General features: G+C 35.7%; 1 protein-coding gene across 14 annotated transcripts in view; it reads right to left on the bottom strand.

Annotated features, from left to right (window-relative positions):
• Positions 1–26682, bottom strand: part of SOX6 (SRY-box transcription factor 6) — a 386542-nt gene that overhangs the window by 263829 nt on the left and 96031 nt on the right. The window contains exon 1 of one of the 14 annotated variants that reach the window (XM_075427561.1): positions 6685–7125. The exons of the other annotated variants lie outside the window; for them this stretch is intronic. The gene's annotated coding sequence lies outside the window, so the exon portion shown is untranslated. Of the gene's footprint in view, positions 1–6684; positions 7126–26682 lie in introns of those variants that run through there. 14 annotated transcript variants of the gene reach the window in all.

Here is a 26682-nt window from a genome sequence, read left to right as displayed (position 1 = left end):
AACACTGGGATGGTTACAGGTCCATTGCTATGCTAGAACTGACCCATGCATTTCATAAGCAAAACTGCTAACAATAGCCTGGAAGACTCATAAGCATTCTGATCTACTACTGACTTTACCAACATATTCTCAGTATTTTTGCTGATAGCGTATTCCTCCTCTAAATTCTAGAGCATCACCTCTGAGAGTAGAATGATGTGTAAGACATACAATATATAAAGAAGTGTGAAGTTTTGTGCCTAATATTAATACAAAATATTAATACAAAAATTATATAGGGCATTACTATGCATATGTACATAAATGGCCATTAGACAGATGCATATATATGTTCACATACATATATATGCACATATATGTTCACGTACATATATACAAATATATGTACATATTTGTACATGCAGAAATACATATAAATAATGGACAAAATGGACTTGTGTGCATGTATATATGTAGGTATTTGTGTATATGCTTACATACACACATACATAAATACGTAGATAATAAGATCTATGACCTGCATATAACTATACGTTGTTTAGACAGACACACATATACACAGCATGGAAGGAATTCACTAAGCTAATTGTTACTAAGGAGGACTACAATAACTGATATACTGTATTCTATTGCAGGATCACAGTGTTTGCTCACAAATTTTCTCAAGCATGGATCACTTCCTAGTCTGGGTCTAAAAACCACATTACAGGTTTACAAAGCAATATATTTTTTAATAACAATATTTTTTATTTTGGTTGCTTACTGTGATTCAGTCTCTCTAGACTTGATTGGTATCAGTTAACCCATTTTGTATGGTTTTAATAATTTGTGAAGATGTATTCAGACATATAAGCACTTTTTTTAAAACTATAACAGTTGCTGCACTGCTGGAGTTGCAGAAGTAAAATCAGAATGCCACCACTGATGAATTAAAATTCTACTAAAAATTAGCTGTCTTTCACTAGTACAGGCGACAAAGTAAATCATTATTCCTACATAAGTCTCTATGCTGTTGAAAGTGTGCAGGCAATTTTGTTTCTACAACTTCTATGATCATCCACCACCTAAGGCATGTTGATTGTACCTTTAAAGGCTAATGGTCTGATAGCACAAAAATTGTTCAGAAAAAGGCTCAATAATTTATTTGCTGACACCAAGCTTCCTTTCTAATTTATTCCCCGAAAACATTGGTTTTAGGAAAATGGGGAAATGATATTTCTCATACAATGGAGAAATTATTATTGACCCTAGCATATGAAATCTCACTTCTTATTCTTTCCTTTCTTTGCTTGCTACAAACAGCTAAAAGCAGATAGCAGAAGACAGAGGACAGAGTAACTCCGGATTCGATGTCACAGCTACAGGGTGCAGGAGAGAAAAACCCTAACGAAGTCCACACACTAACATCAGAACTATATTGGTATAGCTCAAAGCAGAATCTGATCCTCCCCGAAACAGAAAACTGCTATTACTGATTATTGTTTTAGCTGACTTTGACATCGATTCCAAAACTTAGCTCTTTCTTTGAAATAGGAAGTCTAGGCAAGTATGAACTGAATTCCTAGATCTGAATCCTGACAAGCAAGGGAGGTTTATTATTCTCTTTCTTATAACATAGCAGCTCCCTTCCTAGTAGGAATTTAAAACAAAACAATGTTTCTCTCCTGCAGGGTTTTATTTGGCCTTTACATTAAACAACACTCTAGATTAGTAATCAGGTTTACCAGACAGTTGTCATGGGGTCACTAACAGCTACTTTGTTTTCCCTCAAAACCGTGCTCTGTAACGTGATGATAGCATTAAATGGCCTACAACTGATGGGCAAAGGAGAAAGAAGACAGAATAATCAACAACATACTAAAAAGCCTTCTTTCAAAGAAAAAGCAGGCTATTGAAAAATCACAGATACGAAAGATCCATCATAAGCACTAGTAAACCATATATATTACCTCAATAAATGCTAAAAGCTTACTCCGGTAAAGCAAGAACAAAGATGTATGTGATTTAGCTCACGTTTTTCATGCCAAAATTGGGATGTATGCTTATACATACTTTTTTTTTAAATCCAGGTTAATAGGGAAGCAGAAAAAATGTCTTTAAATTGGAATTAAGCAAGTACAGTCATGATGAAAAGTCTGTTTGGAAAAAAAATGAACATAAACAGTTAGGATTTGCCTGCTGCGATTCTCACTAAGGTTTAAATAGATGATTCTCCCACTGTAAAATGACAGGAAAGTTGCACATGCACATAAACCACTAGACAGCAGACAAACTGTTATATATTGTTTACATTATCCATCCCCGTCCAGAGCTAAAAAGGCCAAAAGGATGTCACCAAGTAGTAGTGGCATCTGTGCCTTATAGCTGCTGCTGCAGTGCTGAGCTCTGGCCTTCTCCAAGCGCAACGGAGTTTGGCTGGTTTGCCCTATTTAAGCAGAAGCACCCTGACAAATCTCCGCTCTGCTCTGAACACAACTGTTTGCCTCCTACATTGAACACCTGCACATCACAATCTCATCACTCTGGTGAGTAAAACAGACCCATTTGTGGGACAACAGTCAATCTACTGTCCTTTGGCTCTCACAGACTTGGGTGAATACAGTTTTAGAGCAAATTTGCTGTGGGTTTCATTTGTTTTATTGTTTTTGTGGTTTTTTTACGACAATTAAAACATTAGGTCTAAAGGTTCTAGAATAATTAATAACTGCACGAATACTGATTTGTACTATCTTTGGAAGAAATACCAACAGATTCTCCTCTAGCAGCTATAAAAATAAAACCAAAGCCTGTGTAGTAAAGACAGTCGAGATTACATTTTACAGTTCTATGGATGTTATGTACTATCATTCACTACTACCACAGCACTGTATTCAGATGGTGAAAAATGACACATGTTTGATTGCTCCAGGATTTAGTAGCTGAAAATAATGTGTCTTTGAGAAATACACTGTTTCACGAGTATGTCTTTCTAAAAAATATATTGGAGTATGTTGGATATAATAAGGAACACATGTAACTCCTACAAAATGAAAGAAGAAAATGTTTTTGTCTAGCAGCACATGATTCAATTAACTCTTCAAGCTCTTCTCCCCTTGCAGTTGTTTAAAATATAATTATTTTCCATAAGACAGTAAAAATGCTAGTCCCAAAGGCAACATAAAGTCTTACAAGATTTCCCTCTATGTTATCAGAGATAGATTGAGTGCTAATAAACACCTATGTACCTAATTGGCAGTTCTGAAAAACAAAGAATACTTAGCAGCTAGCCCTGAAACCAAAACCCACAAGACACCAGGCCTGTTTTATTCAGGTGTTTAGACTAGGTAGATTTAATTTTTTTTTTTTTCAGTTCTAACATTTTACAATTTATTTTCTGCTAGAAGGAGAGTTCTAATGTTTCTAGATTCTCTCTTTAATATCTTGTAAAGATAGATATCTATATGCAAAATCCCGAGCTTGCCCTTGACTCATCCTGTTTTCATGACACAACCTTGTAATTTTACATCTGACCACTCTAGGCTGCTGATGCTCCGTTAAGGACTCTGTAAAAAGCCAAAGTTGTTCATGAGCTCTTCTGGTAATATAACAGCCTGAAGCACTGCTAAGCACCAGCTGCACCATATTTATCTACTTGTTTATGAAAGAGTTTCCCCCTCACTGTGTGGATAACTGACCTTGGCCATAGCTAATAAGACATGAGCTTCCTTGAACTATGCAGCTTTACACTGACTCTTATAAAATACTTCAGTGTTATCCATAGAGCCTCGCTGAGCTCCTAATGAACTGAAACACACTCTCCCTCCAGTACTGTCATCACAGACAAGGTGTGGTCTAAGGAACAAAAATAACCTGGCCCAACCTTTGCTTTGGCCATCTGCTTCTGTAGACAAGCTTCTTGTTGGCTACCACCAGGTTTTTATGAAGTAGAGAATCAAGCAACATATAGATATTTATGCTCCACCCTATACATTATCTCATCTTACTGTCCCAACCATGTAGTGACAAGAATGGCTCACTTGCTGCAGGGAAACTGCTTCAGCAACCTCCCCTAAATTGCAGCTGTGTTTCCAGATGTATGTCTAGTTAGTCAGAGACCTCTGGAAATTCCTCACTTCTCAATCTCATGCATTTAAATAGGTTGGGAGCTACAGAGTCTGCATTGAAGAAAATGCAACAATTTTACTCAACATGAAAAAACTCCTCAGTCAACCCAGTTCCACTAAATCAGATGATGTTCTTATCAATCTACTCCAGACACGTCCAATTTTTTTCTTTTTATTTCCTCCTCCTTTTTTTTTTTTTTTTAAATACACAACTGGGAAAGTAAAACTGGCACAAGTGCAGGATATAGAGCCATGCTGAAATCACTTCTAGGGCAACTTTATTCACAGGTTACACTACGATATTGTTGAATTTGAAACGAGTAACTGGAATGGGCACAAAAAGACAGTCCCTGCTTGATGTCTTTTGTTTCCATGTTTTAATTTAAGAATATTACTTTTATCACAGTTGATTTAAATTATAATAATTAAATAACAGCTAATTTACACTGTCTTGCAGTTGGAGGGGGTTCAAGGCTGTTTCCTCTTCAGTTGCAGGTAGTATTTGATGATTTACAATTCTGCCAATAAGCTAACACTTGCAGCAAATTTTAAAATTATTATTAAAGACTGTCATTGGAACCAGTACAATGCTAGAGCTCAGATGTCAACTACATATACATACATAATACAACCAATCCTGAAATACTACTTCAAAATCCAACAAATATGTCTAATTTGTGGGTTAGAACACACATGAATAATCACTCCAAATAAGCATACAGTGAGTTTTACCTTGGGTTTTTTTCCCCAACAGCACTACACTAGTTGTTCCTGATGATGTTCCAAGCACAGCATTCCAAAGAGTCACTCGTGCAGGAAAACAGTTGAGCTAAACTCAGTTGCCAGCTCTTTTCTAATTTTACGTTTAGCTTTCCTGTTCTGAAGCAAGCATTCTTCTCCAATACTAGTTGAAAGAGATTTTCTGATTTAACTTCCATTTTTCCCTTAAACATCTGGGAAACTTCATTTCTCTAATCAGTTTCTTACTTTCCTCCACTAATTACAATCTTGTTTTTTCTACATATATCATTTCCTGTGTGATAATTTTTTCATCATTGATTTTCTTGTTCTTTGTATATTTCCTCGATGCTGGTGTTCATATTCAGGCAAAGCAGCTTATTTGTGTTGTCCTCTTGCTCCTTAAAAATCCTCAGACAAAATCTGCCACAAGAAGCTATTTGCCTCTCTGCATATCTCAGTATTTAGCATAGCTTCCAAAATGCCACCATTTGTTGCCCTGATAGCTCTATCATCAGCAGGTTCTAGGATTTTAAAGTACTCTAACGTGATGAGATGCCCTTCAGAAAAACTGGCCACCAGCTGTCTCTCTGCTCGAGTGGGCCACAGGCACACACAAAACAATGAAGCCTGTCAGACAAATGCCACTTTTCCATTTCACTTTCCTCACTGCCTGTTCTTCCCTTCTTTCTATTTCTCCTTTGCCCCAGGCCATATCTTAATCCCATTCTCAAAATCAAAAGGTTTCTTCCTTTCTGTATGGCTCATAAAAGGTTACCACGTAGAACTAAACTGCTATAGAGGCTCAGCCTTCAGATTTGGGCTAGGTTCAGATTTACTTAGCTTTCAGGCTACTTCACAGATATAGGCTAAATTCTGGAGATGGTAAACTCTTTTCCACCAAGACAGATACTGTAGTAACATTATATGCATACTGAATTCCTTTTTACAAGCAAATCAGGATTTTTTTAAATGCTACTAATTGAAGTAACAGCACACAATTTTGGAAAAGTCATTAAACACTGTATACAGACTTTCTAATTTCTACAGTATTAGACCATTATTTAAAAGATTTTACACATCCCTTACATAATATAGTAAATAGTGAAGACTACATTGAAAAAAATAAATGTTTATCATACCTATTGCTTAGTATCAGCAGAACAAATATAAAAGACAAATTTCAAAGTTTTCCCAAGACAGAGCTTTCAGTCTTTAGAAAATTACCAAAATTATAAGACAATTATGTTCAGCTGATCTAATGGTTTCGTTTGCATTTCTCTGTATAAACACAGTGGTATGTTTACCAAACATCCATTTCCTTCTAAGCCCAGATCATAGATTTTTTGAAACCCCACCAGAAAAAGTTTTCTAATCAACACAAATACATTCGCAATATCAAAACAAACTTGAGTAAATCATACAGTGTGAAAACTGAAGTCTAATAACTCTGTGAATGAAAGAGCTCTGCAACATACAAGTTTCCATAAACCTCCACAATATGTTCAAGCACAACTAAAGACAGACTTACGTAATATAGTAGCTTGCAATTGCGAAGGACTCTTCAGGTTTTGTAATCAGTTCTCACACTTAACCACAAACAAGTAAATAATTGTTACAATATTTCACAGTTACATACACTGGATGGCTTAGAAATATATCTTCTTACCAAAATTAAAGCACATTTTTAATGTCTCTCATTCATTTGAGGAAACTGAGGATCAACATACGCCATTTCATATGCTGACAGTAAATCAACAAAGATTCTTTCAAAACTAAACTCTCTTACAACAAAAAAACAGGTAGAAAATACTTTATTCCTTCGAGAAGATGTCTAGCTTACCTGGCTTTGCCATTCCACACCGACAGCCTGAACAATATTATCAGCTCTTCAGGTACTAATTCTTGCTAACTGGAAGGATATTTTCTCTCTTGCTGGATTAATAATCAACTTTCCTGATAGTTCATTTGTAATTCTCTGCTGGTTAACCCTTTGCAGGGCTCCCATTTTGAACTAAGCAGACTACACTCTTCAGTTCATTTTAATACAAAAATAACTAAAACCTATGACAGTACATACATGACAATTAAATAATGAGCTAAAGAGAAAGTTTAAGAATAGATTATCTTAAAAAACTAAAAGCTTATAAATCCTTAAAGGAATGTTTTCTTTCTCTTAAAGACTCTACTTACTAAACCTAAGAGCCAGTAAACCAATGCATCAACAAACTGAAAGCTGTAAAGTCCAATGGTTCATACAGCAGCACACTCCCATGAAGCTACTGCTCAATGTCTCATCTATGGTGTATGTGTAAATATCACACATGCCTGCCGAATTCTGAAAATAACATCTTTTATTATCGAATAGTGTGCTGAGAAATTACCACAGTTATCGGTCTGTGCAAGGTCGTCCATCTGTGTTGTCAGCAAGCAAGAGCAAGAGTGGCCAGGAGTAAAAATGAGATAAGAGAGGCCCAGAATAGCTAAAAAGGGGAGTTCAAATAAGGTCAGAACATTTTAAGATGGGATACCTAACAATTATATGTAATTTTATTTTTCAAAGGTGTATAGTAGCAAATTACATACATTTTATCAGTTTCATAAGAATTCAACACATTTTAACAGCTCTGTTGTGAAATGAGTGAAAGGATTATAAAACAAACCCAGTAAAGGGGTTTAGAGCTCTATTATAGGAGGGTGAAACATTCTGGAAATCCTAACCTAAAGAAACTAGCCTTTGTTTGAGGGATATAAGATCGGCATTAGAATGTGCTTTGATTGTGGACAGAGGGAAGAAAAAGAGAAAAATAAACTTGTTGCATGGATGACTGAGGCATAACACTGCAAAAACGGAGATATCATAAGAAAGGCATATCTTTTCTTTTCCCCCCCCCCCCCCTGGAAAATAATGACTTATATTTTTCCTAGAGCATTCAAAAACCCAAGAGGTGACAGTTCTATTTGCTAACAGAAATGTTTTCCTGGTAAATTGTGCTATAGATGTTTTACTAAATAATACTGCTGTACTTTGGGGTTTTTTTTAGACAGAAGGACAGAGTCTCCAGAATTCACTGCATAGCACAGACGAGACTTAATCTACTTCCCTTTGCATAAGAGTAGTCCTATAGCAAATCTATTTTTACACAATTGCAGGTCTCTAATCTCTGTCTACTGCTCTCTCTTCTGTAGTACCTAATACAGTTTTCTGTAAACCTTCTGTGATATGTTGTAGAATTTATGATAAAATGCTATAAAGTGTTGAAGAAAATTTATTTCGTATTTATAGTTAATTTTATTCTGTGTGTGTTTGAAGAAAAACCTTTTAAGAAACCAATAATGTGAGAAAGCGACAACAACTAAATTTATTGTTAAGTATCACATCATTGGTACTCCTGGGGGCTCCTCTTCATAGGAAGAAAGCTTAAACAACATTTTCTAACACATTGGATTGCTTCCCAGAGATGTGATGGCCTACAGAGGCAGTGCTGAACAAAGCAAGCTGGAATAGTAAGTCAGTAAACAGCCCTTTTCAGAGAATTGTCACAAATAAGCGAAACTTTGTTTAATAAAGGCAAATTATAGTTACCTTTTTGTTCCTTGCAAGGTGATTATCTTTCTCTCCTGTTCCACCTGACTAAACCAGTGGTATCTCTTCTATCACCTGACTGAGTGTTTGGCTGGAAATAACGGGACAAAACAATCCACTATTGTTACAAGAAACAATGACCTTCCATGTCCTTGGAGCTCACCATGACCTTTCATCTTTCCTATCCTCCAATGGCCTCTCCTAACAACTAATACTACACCCTGTTAGGCTGAATTCCAGATTGTCATAAAAAGCCCCATCCTTTCGAAACAAAACCAATTTTTACACCAAGGTGGAGGAGAAACACAGGTCCATTGTTCCTGCACAGATGGAAGTTAGAGTTACTAAGGCAACAGCTCTAATCCCCCTTTTTACCACCTTTTTCACATCATTGGCCTATCAAGTGTGCTACCTTTTAACTCATAAGCTCAAAAGCTGGTAGTCTAACTGACTGCCCTAATTAGCTACGATTTTCACAGTACAGACAACATGATGAGCTAATCGAAATTTGCAAAATAATGACGTACCTCCAGCAAATATTCCTCCTCCTGAGGCCCAGTCTTAGAATAACAATAATGAGAGCATTATTAGAGAAGGGCATTAAAATGCTGCACTGCTGCTAAACAGAGAACTTAATTGTTCTGGTCTTGTCCATTGAATCAACAACCTATTGTTGTGGACTTGAAAAATAAAGGACTGGAGAATGGGTGCCATAATGATTGGTCTGTGCTGCCATACCAGCACTCTGTAGAATTGTTTTCCTTTTGAAACTCTTGATGGACTAGTAGTTTTGTTTAAAAGTAATATAAAAGGCAATTGTCTGCATAAAAAGTCCTATTTATTGAAATCTTTAGAAGCAGTTGCATGGATTTGTTCATGACCCCCAAGATAAAAACACGGGGACCACAATAATGCTATTTGTAGAGACCACTGCTTGTAGTGACACTAGATAACGCTGTCTTGTCTAGCTACTGCAAAAGGAAAGAAGGAATTACCTTTGCAAACAGAAATCATGACAGAAAGTCAAATAGTGGACAGACCAAATTCATCTGTAAAAAGGAAGATGTTTTATTAAAAAAAAAATGACCTAATATATTTGGTCATCATTTAGAATATTAGGTTTAGATCAAACTGATAAAGGTATGAATAAATCAGTTACAATACAGGACTTCTTTATTTGGTTAGTTGATTAGATATTAAAAACGACAAAACTTTTTTTTTTTCACCTCTTCTATAGAATTATACCCTAAAATTTGTAGTTGGGAAACTGAATAATATACCTTGAGATGTAGTGACTCAGCTGATGTAAACTCTAACTCACTGTTAGCTTAGAATATTCTTTATTTAAAATGGGGGTTAAAACCTCCGGAATGTCTTTTAATCTTTTTTTTAATGATAAGCAAATAAAATCTACAGCTTTTCACAAAATGTTTAAGATAAATGTGATCTTGAGAAAAAAAAGTTCTCCCAAATCAAAAATCATCGTTTTACGACATCAAAGCATTGTTAAATAACACTATCCTGGATTCCTCTCAGCTTTCACTGCAATAGAATAGTTGAAAACATATAAGCAATAACAGATTTACACTTTGGAACAGAAATTAAAATCATGTCTTACTGTATTTTTTATAGTTACCTTTCTTAATGCATCTTTCTGCATAGAAATTGATCAAAAATAGGCTATGACTCTAGATTAATACAAAAAAAATCAGAAAAAAAACAGAATTTGGGCTTGCAAGAGTACTCATTGGTACTTCGCTATTTATTTCAATGGGAAAAAGTTTACGTTTTGATTTTTTCTTATTCTTATCAACATATTGTAAACCAAAATGAGAAAAAAATGTGAAAAGGAAAAAAAAAAAAAAAAGAGGAAGAAAACTTGAAGTTAAAGGTTAACCCAAAAGGCATTTTCAGCAGTCCTTAGAATTGCTCACATAATGTAAAGTTGTCTTGAATGTACTCACAGAACATATTTTCTTTAAACCCAGGGTCTTTTCTTTTGTAAATTGAAAAATGCTTAATATAAAGAAGTATTAGATTGTAAATAAGACCTCTTGCTTCATTCAATCCATGCTCTGCTTCATTTATCTTCATCTTGTTAGGCTAAATTAATTAACAATCTCTGTGTCGCACACTTTCTCTTTTCATTACATCAAATAATGGCCTGGATATGGGAGAAAACCCTCACCACAGGGATCTTGAAACACTACTTTGAGGAAGAATCTCTTACATATGTATTGCTTTAGCAATATTAACTAGCTAGATGTTATGACATTTATTAAATGGATTCTTCACCACTTCAAAAATTATCTTGATTTTGTGAGAAATAAAAATATTTTTTAAAAATTAGAGGCTTACAATAGATCACATTTACAGTTTCTAAGCCACAAGTACTGAAAGTATCTAAATTCCTCAATAGTTTTACTCAATCCTTTATTTATTATAAAAAAACTGCACTTGAATACAATTTCTAGCCAACTGTGTATACAGTCCCGAACATATTAATGTGTCAAATTACTCAAACCAAGTTGCTGTACCATTTGTCTGTGAGTGTTCTGTATATAATTAATTGGATGTCTAGGACAGTTTCATTGGTAAATCTGGTTATTTTAATACCCTAATGGGGAACAATGTGCTAAACTATTAGGCAAGTTTTCTTCCTTTACCCTACATTATGGCAAGCAAAGCAAAAGGACAAAACAGTAAAGCCTTTTTTAATCTCACCCTCATCATACAACCCTCTTTCTCCAATCACAGCTTTGTGCGTGATATCTTTCTGCTAGTGTTTCTTATTTAATTAAAACAGACACTGACAGAAGGACATGGATTAGGACTGTAATGAAGCATTTACTTAGATTAATCGGAGGCTCCTTTTGGAGTAATGGCTTAAACAAAGAACAAAAGGAAATTGTTATGAAACAGCCTTTTATCCCACGCAAAGGTCACATTATGAGGTTTTTAATTTTGTCAGCCTCTGTTATATTGGGCCTTGCTACTGGAACATGAGAAGTGCTTCTCTCCCCCCTCTCCTCCGAGCCAAGCCAGTTATTAGAATACAGCCATTAAAGCTGCAAATTAAAATGTCTGATTTTAAAACAGGTTGCTTAGCTTTCAAAACCCTCTAATTAGCATGTTGTGCATTGTTGTGAAGGAAAGAAACCTATAATGCTAATGACCTGCTGCCAGGTGACCACACTACTGTGCAAAATAATACAGACCCTTTCAAGTAGTAGTAATAATAATAATAATAGTAATAATACTCAGCTCTTAAGAATGTCCCAACTCCAGGTCTACTCTGCACCACATGTGCTTAAAGAAAAAAGCGTGCATGCAGCCAAAGATCAGAGTTCAGTAGGCAGCACGAGGGATTGTAGTATGTTAACTGGAAAAAAGTCTGTGCCCATTCAGATACCGTAAGGAAAGAGAAAAACGTTTGAAGTCACCATAGGCCAGGCGATACTTGGACCGGGCACAGCAAATAGCACTGAACAGAAAATTCTTACCCTCTCAGACAGAACCTGCAGATACACTTCTGTAAATCTCAAAGATCCAGCCCCCAACTTGCTGTGATAAATTCTACTTTTGTGCTTTGTTCATAAAAAGGCAATAATACATTAAAAGACCCCTAATACAGGTATATTTTTGTCCCTTCCCAGTTTACTATTCATCATAAGAAATTTGTTGAACATACAAAATAAAGCTAGAGCTGCCAAATCTCAAATTTTTTCTACAAATCTTGCGGTATTTTCTTAAAAAATGCTACAGGAGAAATTCTGATAACACAACTTCAAAGACTCAAACAAAATAGAAAACATCTCCTTAAACCTCATGGTATTTACAGCTCTGCTTTTTTTGAGTACTTGAGTTCTAGCAAACTTACTCATTTCACACAAAATTTCAAAAGGGAAGAACTCTCATCTCCCAGTGACAAAACATATCATAAGTTACTTCCTTTTTTGAAATCATAGCTGCAAAAATATTCATTAGTCTTCTGCACCACCTGTACACAGACCCAATCCTTCTCCAGTCACAGAGTCCAAATCTCTGGCAAGCTGAAATGCTACACAGTACCTAGAGGCACACAACCTGATACCAATGCAGAAGCTAAACCTTGCTAACAGTGCCAAAGTTGAGTCCAAACAACAGCAGCAGAGACTGCTGTTCCACACCACAAAGAATATCTTGCTGAAGAGTCCAGAATAATTAGCTGGGCAGTCAAGATTAACCCCACTTGCTCTGTTTTTTACCAACAGTTATGTAAAAAGGCTTTCTCTGTAACCTGACATCTTGCCATAAAGACCCCAGTCAAACCCCCTCCAAACAAAGCATGAGAGCATTCTTCTGAGGTCACAGTAGTAGAAAGCTGGACGAGATGTTGAGAAGCTGTGCTGGCCTCGATGTCTGTTCACTTGCACTAGCCTCCCGCACTTCAGGTGATCCCTACTTGACCAGTAAGGGACAAAAATGACTGCAAAGGGGATTTTCAGTCATTTTTACTCCCTTACTGCATTATGTTTTACTCAAAAGTTCACCAGTCCAGAGAAGAGGTATTGTATGATTCCAAACCCCAATGTCCCTACACTGACTACTCAATGGAGAGCACAATACAGTTCCTCTCCAGATAAACTACAAACCGTCCAGGTTGAGCAAATTGTAATACATGAAGAACCATGGGTGTAGTTTCACCTCAAACCCATGTGTCAATACTTTGTATTGCTTGTCTCTATTTTACACAGTACAGGCCAGATTCTGCCACACTGTTGTTACCACACTCCCTCACAATATAGTCCCAAGCCCGAAAAAAAATTTGATAACTTGCCCTTGAAAATATTAATTACATGCAAGTCACTGAAATAACCCACATAAAAAGGGAAAATACACTTATTTGCAAAGACAGTAATTTCAATTTACTTAGCACTCCAACACCTGTGCTGCTTACAAGGTGGCAAACAAATTCTGGTAAACAAAATGTTAATAAAATTAACTACGTAGTAGCATTCTATCTGGTTAAAAAAATGCTAAACTTCACAATAGTCTTCTACAACTTCGAGATATCACTGTCTTCAGTCAGTACTACCATTTATTTATTTATTTAAACTTAATTTCTGTTCTGCCAAGATAATCACATCTTAAAATACGAGAACTTGTTTTCACAGACACATGTATCATCCACTAGTGTTCCTTGGCTGCCTCTTTGTTGTTATTTTTTTGTGAATAAAACCACCTCTGTGAGACAGAAAACACACTGCTAAGTTTGTTTATAAAAAAGTATGCTAACATCTAATGAAAAACAGACTTTGTGCAGAGCTTTAGAGGTGGCTCTAGCCTTTAAAACTCATGGTCAGGAAATTCCCATTATTTTTATTTGTAGCTGTGCACATACCATGTTTCTAGAATTCACCCTAACAGTGCAGTTTAAAGGCATCTAGGTATGGCTACTGCATTGATATGCACAATGCAAATACACCATTTCCCTAAAGTTCTGTTTGTTCCTTAAAATATATGAAATATGCCAATGCTCTTTTAGTGAACAAGTAATAAAATCTGCATTTAATTTTATTATTTTATATATATAATTTTATATTTATATATATATAATAACAATAATTAATAAAAAATCTGCATAATAAAATCCTATACAGAATGTGAATTCATGCTTTAAGATCAGAGCTGCTTAGATAGCAAATTATCTGCATCATTTCACATTTACCAGCCAGAGAGCTGTCCAGGTACAGTCTCCATACAGTCGGCATTAGAACAATCTGCCTACATAAATACAGTACTTTGTGTCCTGTGGTTTTTGCTGAATATCCATGTAGTACATAGAAACATATGCAAAAGAACAACAGCAATCCAGTAATCTAAATGTAGGAGTCTGACAAGAGTCAGGCTGGCACAGCAGCAGCTAGTGTCATGGCACAGTGGAAACACTAGTAAAGCAGTCAAATACTCGGTAATCATGCCGGTTTGGTGGAGAATGAGACACTGATTGGGCTTTGATACATTACGAGTTCAACTGGGCCCATTAAAGTACATCTCTGAGTAACTATAGTGCTCTGTCATGTTGATCCCAGAAACTCTGGTGGCCAATACAGACCAGAAAAGGCAATCTACTTTCTCATTTCTTTGAATATCACTTTTCACACACCCAAGCAAAAGTCACAATATGGTCTGCACTGATGCATAGCATAATAAAATGTATTTCTAGGAAAAAAATCATCAAGTCATTGAGATTTCATGCTTAATAATGGAAGCAAATTTGACCCAAAGACATGAAGGAAAGGGAATTTGGTACCTTCTAACAGTTTTTTTACTCAAATAGCCCCACAGATTAGTGTGTCTTTTATATATACATATATAAAAATGAACCTGTGTAATATGGAACTATATATACATAATAGAACCCATATAACAGTCATACAGTGGAACCCAATCCTCTTCAAATTACCAGTTTGTGCCCTCAGTCACTAGCACTGATTATATACAACAGCAATTTTCTTTACCTTCATGCACTGTGAAACAAGAATAGTTCTCTCTGAGCACCAGTAACAGCTCTTTGGGTTTGTCCCATTATTCACAATCTATCTCAGTTTTTTTCCATGTGTCCTTCTCCACGGGTTCTCCACATCCTATTATCCTATTCCACCTGGTCAGTCCATACTGATATCACTATATGCACAGCTTTGTCTATCTGTCAGACGAAAGAAAGCAGAGCTGTCTGCTCTTCAGGTTTCCAAAAGACTGCATTTGGGCCATACAAAGTAGCTTTTTTTTCCAGCCCTAAGAACTACAGGATCAAGCAACTTACATACTTGATTTCAAGTCACTTACCAGATTACCACATTCACCACCAGAAATTCTTACTACTATTTAACTCTTCTTGCAATCCTAGGTATCCCTTCTCATTCCCAAACTTCTTTCCCATCTGATCTATGATATAATGTAAAAAACACTGTTCAAATATCTTACAAATTTCTCATTTGGTTTTGGAACTGTTGCCTCTATGAACAAACCATTGAACTTTTGACCTAACATCTTAAAACTCTCTTCGCAATTGGAGTCTTGACATTTTCATATCTGCTATTTTTTTTTTAGTCCTGAAGGTAAACTAGATAAATGGTAGAACAAAAATCACACTAGCAGTCAACTCCGCTCTTCTGGCTATTATCACTTGATTTCAATAAATGATAGGGCTATTATATTCCAAACTGTCTTCTGCAAGAGATTACTGATATATGCAATTCATCACTGATTTTACAGTGAGTGTCAGAAATTAAGCTGATAAACTATTTCATTTTATATATAATAGAAAAACTACCTATATACTTCCAAGTGCAGATAACACACTCAGTGAGCATTTCAAAAAATATTTTTGCATTCTAGCATGCAAAAGTAGCCTGCACAAATTATGTGAAAATTTCAGCCCAATTAAGTGAAAATAAAATTATTCATATCTAAATTTGGCTTGCATTTTCACTTCAGAAACACAGGCTAGATTTCAAGAGAAACTGGGCCAAATATAACTGTTAAGGGATTTCAATTTGCTCGTGAACCCAACATGAAATAGCTCATACACGGAAAGGCATCATACATAGATAATTACAGTGTCATACTCACACAAAAAAGATAGCCATGTGGTGAGCTCCAATACCTCCTCAAAAATTAATTTACTAGTCACCTTTCAGCATTTAACTTACAATTTTCCCACTAGTCAAAAATTCTGCAACCAGTATTGCATAATGAAGGTGGCACACAGAAGAGTAAGGCATATTTTTTACTCAATACCTGGCATGTGAATTACCTTTCAATGACTTGGTTTATCCACGTGTAAAACAAAACCTTTATAAATCACCTTTTTAAACTGCTTTGAGGTCTGCTGATAAAAAGAGGGAATGAGGGAAATTGAATTTCTCAGCAGTCTGAAACAGGTATCACTTCAAAACAAAACAAAACCAAACAAATGAACACAAAGATTTGGGGGGTTTTAGTCAGGTTTTTTTTCTTTTTCTTTCTCTAATGTTGGAGCTTTCAATACCCAATCAGCCAGTCATAGTACTGCATTGTTTTATTACAAAGTAATAAACAGACAAATTAATCAAGTCAGGACAGTGAGTGCACTTTGTTTACATGCTAGGTCGGGTACATATCTTTCCCAGGTTCAGACCGAAATCCAGCTCCAGCTGCAACAGCTTTCAGGCTGACAAATCTTTCTGGAGCTGTGCCACACCGTTTCAGACCTCGAAGGTGCTGCAAGCAGGCACTTTCACTATGCTTCTTAAAGCCCCATATATCAAATTTTCATATATTAAACTTCCCTCCAAAGGTATACCTGTCACAGTTTAATGATATGTACCATCCAATCTTTGGGCACTCATTTCTTCTGCCCATACAATTATGAGAATTTTAAATGCTTCATTTCTAAAGAGTGGAATTAAAATATATAACCCATTAGAAAGAGGATACTCTTAACTACAGTATAGAGACTCATTTATAGTTCACTCTCAAAGAGCTTAGGGTAATAGATTTTGAAAATGTGTCATTTTTGGTATTAATATTTTGGGGTATATCTAAATCTTTACAAAGCTTCCACTGCTGACACAGCTGGAAACTGCGTCACACTAATGGAAACTAAAGCAGTTTAGTAAGCAAAGTAATGCCCATAAGTTGAATCACCGAAATTTTTAATTATTGCAATCAAGTCAGTGTTCCACCAAGCTAACTTAGCATGGGTATAAAAGTCTTGCTGGTAATCACAGAGAATGAGCTGTGCAACTACCTGGTTTCTTCAACATTTTTGAAAAACGTTATTATGCCAAATGGGTTCTGAAAACACAGTTTTTTCTGACTTTTCATATATATATATATAATCTTTTATATATAGACACACACATATACATATGTCGGTATGCACACATGTATCTATAGGTGTATATATACCTACACGTAGAGTTACATTTATGCAAAATCATTAGATTGTGTTCTCAGCCTTTTCTTCAAAGTCCACCAGCTAGAGCAGATGGAAATACGGAGCCATTTCTCAGCTCTGGTATCTGAAAGAGGACACCACCAGGTACAGGACAGAGCAGGCACTGCAGATGAGAGGCCTCAGGGAACAGATGCCTCAGCAAGACAGGTGGGAGCAGAACTCAAGGGAGGAGAATGCGAATGGCAACAGCTTGGGAGAGCTCAGGGCCTCCCTACAAAACCTTGGGAACTTCTGCCTAGCTTCTGATAACACTTGATAGGAAATAGTGAGCACTTCCTTCTGACGGACTACTTCAGATTAGAAAAGGTATCTGAGAAATGAAAGAGTTAAATATATAAATTTATATAGAGGTTTAAGATAATCACACAGAGAGTGATTATCTTATATCCTGGAGAGATGGTGTTTAGCTTTATTTTTTCCCCTCAAGCCTGCACCTATTGTCATAATGAAATGCATAGTCAGCCCTCACTTGGTAAAATATTTGTGTTGCCATGCAGTTAAACAAATGTTTTTTTCATTTTCTTTTAAAATAGCCTCCCACCCATGTTTCTCTAAACAGTGGCCCATCAGTCCAGCTGGATAACATGTACAAGCTGAGTAGTAAAGTCTCCTCTTGCCCCCATTAAAAGGGTCTTTTCTTTATGTGATCAGCCAGAACACATGGGGAAATAATAGGACCTCAAAAATAATGGAGTACATCTGAAAGGCATTCCGATTCCATAATATTCCCACATTCCACTATAACTCACAGTATCCGATCAGCATTCGGCATAATAGTTTTTAGCATAAGCAAGTGCAGAAGATCAAGGTAGTATTTTCTTATTTCTTTTACATATTGATATTCATAATTCCATTGTGTGATCTTTTTCCTCTATTTTTATTGTTCCCGATTCTTTGTATAAAATATGAAGAACTCACAAGTATGATTATCAAATTTATGGTGTATGCTTGCTACACCACACATCATAGTCTCACATTTGTTTGCCCTGCAGTATGAAAGATTTGCATAGCATTTAAATGGGAGAGATCTACACAAACTATAGTTAAAATATTATTATATTTATATGTTTTTCTATATGAACTAGTACAAAAAGTATAATTTTTTGTTCCACTTTAGGGCAACATTTTACTACAATTAAATGAAAAGGCTTAGTTCTACTACTTCTTCGAAAAGAAACATGACCAAAAAGACACAATTTTAGGAAACATAACTGCAAGATGATAAAGAAAATCTCTCTACTTCCATATGAGGCAATATCACTACCAAATATATCTTGTTGATATTTAAAATCTGAACATGTTCCTTTCTGTAATTCTTTCATCTGTGTGCACAATTTATACGGGAGCTTTGAGAGAGAAAAGAATGAAGCACTTGCCTTTAATCCCAAGGGGTTTTTATGTGGTGTTGTTTTTGTGCAGTTTTTAATTCATTATACTTTCCCTTTCCATCACTGGTGACCATCACTGCAGCACCATACCTCCAGCTGTGAGCTTGAACATACAGCTCCCTGAAGCCAAAACAAGTGCTGCATTTCTGATTTAGAACAAGGGACATTGGAAGGGGGGGGAAAAGCTTAAGCTTCCATTCCTTTTGAATTTCAGTATCACCTCTGTAATGGAGTATATGACACAGCAACCTAGACAATATGATAAATTACCAGAAAACCTGCAGCAATTATGATTACAGAAAATTATCAGATCTTTTAGCAGCAAATAAATATTGTATCACCTTCAGAGGGATAAACTCTTTAAACTATGTTTTAAATGAAGTATTTGATAAAACCGTACACCTATTTTGTAAGGTTTTTCTGTTACAGAGCACAAGATGAAATCTTATGTACCTGACATTACTCCTCTCAGGGAGTACTGTTCCCTAAGAGGAGAGATTCTCTCTAGCAGGAAATCCAGCACGTGTTAGACACAGACAGGCAGAAGGACAGACGGACAGAAGGAAGGAAGGAGGGTGAATATCAACAAGTAAAAAGACAGAAGATTACTTTGGCAGTTGTGTAACAGTTACAGAAAAATAATTTAAAGGGAAACTATTTTTTTCTCCTCACGAAGTCCAGAGTACACGTTTTATTATAGTGAGAGCTGACAATTTTCTAAGACTCAGCCTGAGACAACAGCAGCTGACTAGAAGCTCAGCAGAGGAGTCTAAAATTAGTATTTTCAAAAGTCTTTTTATTCTCATAAAATATGTACATTAAAACTGACATTTCAAAAGGTTACTTCTGTCGAAAGGAACCAGCAGCTATCAAAAACTAAAAACACCAATCAAATGTAAACGTGTTTCAAACCAAACTTCGGTTAGTGCAGACAGAGTGCCATGCCAAACAGTGGCGCAGAGCAGGAGAAAGCTTGGAGAAAAATTATAAATTCAGTAAATCTCCAATGTATAGTATTATTGCATCAAAGCTGTAGTTCAGACATCTTAGTGCTAACAGCCAAATGGTCTACATTATTCTATGCTGTTAGCCATAGTAAAGTGGATTTCTACCACTTCAAACAAATTATCAGTTCCAATCGAGCAGGTTTGTGATACAGTCAAAGAAAAATGCTTTCTTTAAAACTTGTTCACTTTTATTTTTCTGCCTTCCTATAGAATACACCTTATTCTGCATGGATTTTTATACCCTTTAGGGTAAGAAAAAAGTAGTTACTCATTAACATGTCCACAAGTGTATTAAAATTACATTTACCTCAGTCTTTTCTATGTAAGTTTATCTATCACATACTGCTGTAAGCAGAAGAGACAAGTTAGTCCAAGGACATAATGTCTTTCAGGCTCTATAGCACTTAGCAGGTTACCAGGCCTCCAAGGCCTAACAGATTTAACCAAGACTTTTCACACAATCAGGTAAAGAGAGCTAGGCCAGCCAGCAGATGTCCCATTCAGATAACAAAGAGAATATTTTAGTGACAATGTGAGAAAACAACAGTAAAAATGGTAGAGAAACCCACTGAACCGTAGCGCTCTTTTTTTCTTTACTAGGAACCATCGACTGGAGTTTGACTATGACATTCGCTGTAGTCTTCAGCAAAGGGAAAGTCAGTCATACAAGCTTTGTCAGAAGAGACCCAAATAAATTACTATAAGACTCAACTACATCAGTGCTGGACAAGCTTCTGTATCTTAATTTCCTCTACGGATTTAGGATGACTTCATGGATGAACTGTTAAAATACCAGGCTAATAGACGCAAGAGTCTAGCCATGCATGTCATCACTAAACTGATCTACAACAAAATATTGCTGCATTTTTACCTTCAGTTTCACCTCAACACAATGCAAAAATATTTAGTGTCCTCGAGTCTGAGTTAGTAATATTAAAACTTGCAAACAAGAAATGGCTATTAGTATCCAAAATGTCTATAGTCACTTGCAAACCAATGAAGAGGTGAAAGCACTATGGTGTGAACAAAGCCAGTTTTAGCATTTGTTAAGGTCACTTCAGTTCTTCAAGTGGCTCTTCTTAGAGTCTATTACCTCAGCTAAATATGCTCAGCAAACCATAGTAATTACGGAGATAACCCATCTGAAGAAACCAATTTGGGGTGTGGTTTTGAATTTGAATCAGGGAAAAGATGACTACACACCCCATGCTCTTGCTCTTGTCTAAGGTCAAGTTTAAATAAAGAAGAATAGTTTTCAATTATCTTGGCCCACATTTCAATAGCAAGGGAACTGTGAATGAAAGAAGTTTACAAAGACGACTGTTAAACATTAAAGTATAGTATAATCACTGTATGAATTAGTCATAGCCAGTTTAGACAGTGTCCAACCCACTTTCCAACCATCTGCAACAAATGTGCTCTATTAAAACAGAACCATATGGAAAACAAGCTAGCAATTAACACAGCTTCTATGCATACCTCTAATACAGCACAGATTTCAAACTTTGAGTGAAACTGACTGCTGAATTACTTCCATATTGCTCCTGTTTAGACCTTGGCAACACATATTTATCCTCACTCACTACAGTATGTCATCCCAAGATACTGCTATATCATCAAAATAAGCATGAAAAAACCACCCACAACTGAGCCACTCATTGTGGTTTATAGCCTGTTTAATAAAATATTTGCAGATCAAAGTATAACAGACTTTTTCAAAGATGCATAATATGTTACTTAGCAGTCAGCATCAAAACTAATAGCTATTGCAGGGCAAATCAATTAATTTAATTGCTAATTGGTGATATCTTGTACTATTAAACAAAACTGCTTCAGGTTTGAGTAGCTTTCCGCTCTCCCTGATTATCTGAAGTGCTAGAAATGCTGCACTTAACACTATTATCATTTCCCAGTCCAAAGGGGACACGCAATAATCCAACTTCCAAAATTCAGAGCCCTTAAAAGTGCTCACAGATAGTAATATTTTTGTTATTTTTCTTCAGTAAAATAAGGAAAGCAGAATACTTCATAATTGTATCTGTTTAAGTGTACAAGACCCAGGAAGTGAAACTTACTATCAACAAAAAGCTGATTATAAGCAAAATGTTTTGTTTCCTTATTGAAAGTAAAATGTAAGTACTCAGTATATACTGTGTGTCCTTTTCTACTCAGTCCATGAGAGCTCTTTGTTTTAAAAGCCAGGCTTTTTAATTCAACCTACAGACATTTGTTCTGTTATGCTCAACAGTTCAGTTCATGAGGTTTGGTCAAGGTGGTGAAGCCCCACAGAATCATGTAGGTTGTCAGGGACCTCTGGACGTCATCATCTCCTGCCTCCAGCTCACAGAAGGTAAGGTTGCTCAGGTACATGTTCAGTCAAGTTTTGAATATCTTCAAGGAGGAAGAAATTGTAAAAAAAACCCAAACACTGTACTAGAAAAAAAATGTACCTAAATGATAAAAAATATACCAGGTATTCAAAATGTGACATTTCCAACGCAAATTAAGTTGCTTTAAATAATGTAATCTTAAAATTGGGAGAACTTATATTTGGGTTTTTCTAAAAATAACGGTATTTATTTAGTTAAACAAAGAAGATAAAGCAAAATCATTCTAGTTCTTCAAACCTCACTTATTTCCTCAGTTATGCAAAGTGAAAAAAACTGACTACAGACACCATTTTGCTACAGACTTCTGATTTTTCGAAAGTGGAGTTACAGAAGAGATTCATTCCATGAAGTATTATCTCGGTACCTACACAACTTCAAAAGCACGGAAATTTTTGAAGCAGCCTTTCATGACTCTAGATCATCCATGGGCCACACCGTGTCCAACGACCCACAATAAAACATGAAGAACCTGGAAACGGAAGATTTAGAGACAGAATTCCCCACATGAATTTAATTCTGTTCACACAGAATTTTGCTCCCCCATTAAGCAGAAAACAAGATGAAACTTTAAAACAAGCTCCACATTTCTTCCTGGGTGCTTTTCACGCCCTCAAAGGCTTCAGTACCAACAGTATTAACAGAGCCCTATGGCAACAATACACTGTCCAAGCTTAACACATTGATGAAACAATATAGCTTAGCTATTATTATATATATGTCCATTGCTCTTTCTTGGGTTTGTCCTTAGGACTGTCAATTGTAATAGCTATATAGAAGAACATATGATGTTCGGTGGTCGATTTTACGTACCAGCATTTCAAGTCATGTAATTCTACTCCAATTGTTATTTCTTCCAAAAAGGAAAGTTCTAGAAAACCTTCTCCTGAAGATGTCCTTGGACATATGACACACCCACCAGCTTATGCACATTAACAGAAATAAAAGGATATAAACATGCATCATTTTAAAATTCATGGTTTGGGGAGACATTATCAGCCATACTTGAATGCGTAATACAAACAATAACTCATTTTGTCTTAAAAATATGCCTATACCATCCAAAAGAGCTGAAGTGGCATTAAATGGGATTCTGATTAATGACATTTTGGTTTAATAAAAAGAAGGTTTCAGTGACAGCCATATTAAACATCAGTTTGCAAATATGACTTTAAATAAACCATACACATGTATCAAAAACTGACCTTCTACCACTACATTTATTTTCTACATTCATTAGATAAATTATGCATTGTCAAAAGTCCAAAAATATTCAAATGATATTAGGACTGAAAAAAATGCAATGCTTTGGAATTAGCACCTAAACCTTCTGCATCCCCCATAAATTCCAACTAACTAAATTCCTACTATGTTATTCCTCCTGTTTTCCTCATAGCTTTTTTATATATTTTCACCTGTTTCACTTCCCTTTTTGTTCAAGTAACAAAAAAGCTTAACCTTATTTGATTGACAGAAAGAAATAACAATATTTAATTAACATCACTTCATACGTGACAAATCTTAAAACTCTACTCAGTCAATAAGGATCTATGAAAGTATTCCCCCAACATTTTTAAAAGCTTTTTAAGAAAGCTCAGAACACTGTGTTCTTAATTCAAAAGCACATGCCGAGTTAATTATGGTCTTATGCTTTGACCAGAAGTAGGATTTGTGGGATTTTCTTTTTCTTAAGTCAAAGGATTCAGAAGTAATTTATGAATGATACTGAAATAATGCACGAATTAGCTGCTAACCTGCTGTTAGTTTCAAGCCTTATTTTTTTTTTAGTGTACTGGGAGGGTCAGCATTAAAGTCATGCTGACATGAAACTCTTATTTATACTAAAAACTACGTTAACTAAACAACCATGCTATTTTACAGTCCTCCTACTTGCTTTTAAATCATTGCTCTTGACTAGGCTACTTGTTTGAGAGATTTTAGCACAATTTCTGCCAATTTAAATATAGACATTTCCATAGCTAAACAAATACCATTAACAGTGTCACATATACTCTCCCTAGAGTTACTATTTCTTTATGTACACGATGTTTAATTCATGTTCCCATATCTGTGTGTGCAGTTACACCATAGGTGCATACTATACACATTACCGTATCATACTGTTTGTCTTTTTAAGCAACTTGATCTACCATGGTCTTGTTATCACTAACACATTTTCAAAGGGGTCACAAACGGTTCAAGGCATGTACTCAGGTGTGTGCGCGTGTGTGTGCACAAATGTAAAACAACCACAATTGAGTAATGTTTATCAAAAGCATTGCTATCTATTTCTCAGTTGGATTTTAAAGAGCATGCAGTTTCCTGTAGGTTATTGATTTTAAATATGATTTCTGGCTCTAACTCATGTGGGATTGGCACCACTTCCCTCCCATAAGATAGCTGACAGGCAGAAAGGGCACTCTGGCTGAAGCAACTTAAGGAAGGAAGAGCCATGGACGGTTCTCTCCCTGACTTGCCCCTTCCCTTTGGCATACGTTCCTCAGCTGACAAACAGCAGACTGAGCCAGGCAGAGGCCAAGAAAGTCACACTGCAAGGCCTCTCCCAGGTCCAGCCAAACACTTCTCCAGTCCTAGTTTGTTTCCAGACCAAGCTGAATCTCTCTGAATTTCTCCTGAATCTCCTTGAATTTCTCCTGCTATTCTAACAGTTTAGATATTAACTTCTCTTGTATCATTAACAATAAACACTAATAACCATAAGCATTAGTCCAATGCATTCTGACAATCATTTCTGTTAGGATAATTTTAGTACCCTATAAAATTATTTCAGCAAGATAAATTTCTCTAAGAAATGGAGGAATCAGTTATTCTCTAAGAACAAGGTATGTGAAAGATTAATATGAATAGGGTTTTGCCATAATATTTTGAACCCTCACCTAACACACTCACATCCATTCTGCCCACTTTACACCTCTTGCCACAGTAACTAAATGAATTCCATAAGACTATTAAGTTATTATTTGCAGAAAGAGTATGTTTTTAAATCATCCAATGCAAAATGTGAAGTCACTTCTGCACTATCCATTCAGCAAATAAATATGATCTAAAAGTAATGTATTCTACAGCTTGTGTTTCTACTGCTTAATTTCATAGATTTTGAAAATGTCTTTGGCATGTTCAATCATAAGTAAGGTCAGGGTTGCCAGTGGCACAAAATCCAATATTGAATTCTTTAGTAAAATAATGCAGAAAAATAACATAGCATTGCAATACAGAATTCAGGAAAAGGCCATGCCCATTCAGACCCAGAGAAGAGTACAGCTCACTGACCAAAAGAGAATAATGCGAAAGCAGTATAAATTTAGTGACGGGTGACTTTGGGACATTGAGCCTACATGGTGCGAAAGGGCACTTGGGTGGCCACAGTCAGAGACTCCATGATACGAGGTTCTGGCAACTGCAGCAGAAGCCTGTTAAAAGAAGTGTCAGACCGACCATCACAGGGGCCAGGAAAATGAGGGAATTGGAGCTCTCGCAATGAAGACAGAAGTTAGCAAGAACAATACATCATAAACGCAAGTATATCCTCTTCTGTATCTTGCTGCAAGAAAAAAAGCAGCAGCTTGTCAAGTAGCAAATAATGTTTCTACTTCCATCTGATTTTCAGTAACTTTGTACATAAGACAATTTTATACTGAAAATGTGCAAAACATGAATATTTTTTCACAGAATAAAATGCCGGTATTACTTTAAATAACATCTCTTTTTTTAAAAGCTTCAATGACTGAAGTGATAGGAAAAATGATAGCTGCTTAAAAATTTTTCTCAATGCTGTCAGAAAAATCAAATAATTTTCTATTTAATTTCTTCTGTGTTTTAGTTTCACCACTTGCAAGATCTGCCAGTATAATGTAGGGATGGATTTAGGAGTAAGTGCAGATTCAGAATTTGCAACAGTATTACAATTTGTAAGATATATATTTTTTAAAAAAAGCATCACAAATTCAGACTTTGGCTTGAAATTTTTGGAAGTGTTATTTGGATTTTGTTTTGAGCAATTTTGTTCATAAATTCCTTGCTTTTAATATTTTGTATCCCTTTAAGAGATGAACCAAGTAAACTAAAAAGACAAGAGGAATATAGACTATGGTAGAATAAAGGAGAAGGAACATAATTAAAGAATGAAGAGGAAAAAAGCAAGGGACAAGTATATACTTATGTCTTAGAATATATCAGTTTTCATTCTGACATCTCAGTACTGAGGTTTTGGATGCCTGAGTTCTATAATATATACAAAGGATATTTATAAAACTATATCATCAAAAGTATTAATCATTAAGAGAATATCAGTAGAGCTTTGAGCATTTTTTTTTCCTCGAGTACCTCGTACAGAAAGACTGTCAATAGTCCTAAAATATTTGCAATGGTGACTCCCTCTTCTTTCACTCAGTAATCTCAGTGTTATGCTTGAATAGATGAAGGAGAAAAAGGCTTATTGATTATTCAGTCAGTGATGTCTCTTGGAT

The sequence above is a fragment of the Opisthocomus hoazin genome, chromosome 7 (assembly GCF_030867145.1).
Source record: "Opisthocomus hoazin isolate bOpiHoa1 chromosome 7, bOpiHoa1.hap1, whole genome shotgun sequence".
In the NCBI taxonomy this organism is placed as follows: domain Eukaryota; kingdom Metazoa; phylum Chordata; class Aves; order Opisthocomiformes; family Opisthocomidae; genus Opisthocomus; species Opisthocomus hoazin.
Note: the sequence above shows the minus strand (reverse complement) of the source record. Positions and strands in the feature narration are given on the sequence as shown.